This window comes from Cryptomeria japonica, chromosome 11, assembly GCF_030272615.1.
Source record: "Cryptomeria japonica chromosome 11, Sugi_1.0, whole genome shotgun sequence".
Classification (NCBI taxonomy): domain Eukaryota; kingdom Viridiplantae; phylum Streptophyta; class Pinopsida; order Cupressales; family Cupressaceae; genus Cryptomeria; species Cryptomeria japonica.
This window is the reverse complement of record NC_081415.1, coordinates 510,836,285-510,838,344: the sequence shown is the minus strand read 5'-3', so window position 1 is coordinate 510,838,344 and position 2,060 is coordinate 510,836,285. Positions and strand designations below refer to the sequence as shown.

Below are 2,060 nucleotides of genomic sequence, written 5' to 3'. Positions count from 1 at the left end.
ATCAAATCACCCAAGAAGAGAACTAAATCAAAGTTTGACTACCGATGTAAACTAAAAAAATAAGAGACTTTGTTAACAAACAGTTCTAAATAAAGAGCAGAGACTTGCATGGAATGAAAGCAAAAAACATTAAGGGAGAAACCAACAGATAAGTGCTAGTTATATTCTATTTATATTCTTCTATATGTTGCGAAACAATGGGGAACTGAAAAAACACTAAAATACAAGTTGCATGAGCCGTAAAGAATATTCATGTCTTGAAACTTTAGAAAACTGCGAGTAATATTGATTCCAAAGAAATCTCAGGTAGAGTCTGGATTACTAGTTAGAGTAAGAGAACATAGCGAGCAGGGCAATCAGGCGTATATGGAAAGAAGTAATGGAGTTGCAAAAGTCTCAGAAGGATCTATCATGTCCATTCAGTGCCAGACCAGTTGCAGAAGACATTTTCCATTGGAGGCCACCCCAATAGGTCCTGCTAAAACTCCTTACTCAGGGGTCTCCTTTTCACTTCTTATTGATTTCCCTGAGGACTACCCCTTGAAGCCTCCTAAGCTCATCTTCTAGACTAAGGTAAATATACAATCTTAAACCCAAGAACTCATCATCCTAATCTATGGTTTATCTGTTTATTTTTTATGATCTGCAGTTTTTCTTTGTCATAAGCTCTTCAATTTCTGTCTGAGATCATTGTAATTTATGTGGGTTTTGTAGTTTTTATTTGTCATAAGCCCTTCAAATCCCATGTGAGATCATTATAATTTATGTTGTTATTGCTTTTTTGGGTCAGGTTTATCATCAAAATATAAATGCGAATGGGAGTGTGTGTTTGGATATATTGAAGGAGCTGCAGTGGAGTCCTTCAGTGACTGTTTCAAAGTAGTTGTTATTTGTGTGGTTCTTGCTTGCTCATCTTTACAAGAGTGACGGAGGTCGCTATGAGGATACTACCCGAGCTTGGACACACAAATATGCAGCCAATTTTTGAGTAAAATATGTAAGAGATTGTATGACAGAGATTTCTATAGATACAAAATATGGTGTTGAATGTGTTGAATCTCAAATCAACGGATTGGATAGGTTCTAAGGAAATGCCAACTCCTATGATCAAACCCTCCAATTGACTTCGCCAACTTATAGAGTGAACCTATGTGGTTACTAACTCCCTCACTTCAGGCTCTACAAGACCTAGGCAGGTATACCTATTCACTAGTGGCTTTCAATGACTAATGCATTTTATAGCAGATTGTTTATCTTAATCTAACTTCCTCCTATCTCAGAATGGCATAGGTTCCTAGGATGAGTGGCTTTTAGATGAGTTCAAGATTGTTGAACTGTGGAAGCTATTTGATCTTTGTAATTGAAATTTAGAAGTATGTATACTATTGCTAATTGGTTTTATGTGTCCTACTCAACTAGTCCTATTGCTTTAATGTAAAAGTAATTAATATGGTAAATGTTGTGATTTGTGAATGACCAGTGTCTTTCCTGTTATTTGGGCTACAAAGTCTTATATTTCTCTAGGACTTAATGTATGATTTGTAAGATAGTTTTTAAACCTACCCCCTTTGGTAAATTTGTCAGTTATTGTTTCTTAAGAGATCTGCTAAATGTTTATATTATAAACCGCTTGAATGAATTTAACCTTAACCTTAAAGGACCATCCAAGGAAGAACTACAAGGAACAATTACAATTCGCAACTAGATCCTATTAATCCAAGTTTATAACATAAAAACATAAATTTCACTATAAGAATACGAATAACCTTATCTCTTTTAGATAATATCACAAACAACTGCTTATAGAAAATGAAATCACTCACAACACATATGCGAAGGAAAACAACTGATTGTATTAAAAGGTTTAAAATAGTACAGTATTATTAAGACTCTCTCCTATATTTTTATCTCACTGCCCCCTCATATTTACAGTTTTTAACCACTTATATATGTGGTTGAATGGGCACCATACCCCTTTTGGGGTGAAAAGTCACCATTTTACATTAAAATTAACAAAACCCTTTGAAATTAATATGCAAACTAGTTAGTCAATAACCTTT

The 2,060-nt window shown here is 34.4% G+C and overlaps 1 pseudogene; it reads left to right on the top strand.

Annotated features, from left to right (window-relative positions):
• Positions 1 to 358: 358 nt before the first annotated feature.
• On the top strand, positions 359 to 988 carry LOC131035842 (ubiquitin-conjugating enzyme E2 8-like; annotated as a pseudogene).
• Positions 989 to 2,060: the final 1,072 nt, after the last annotated feature.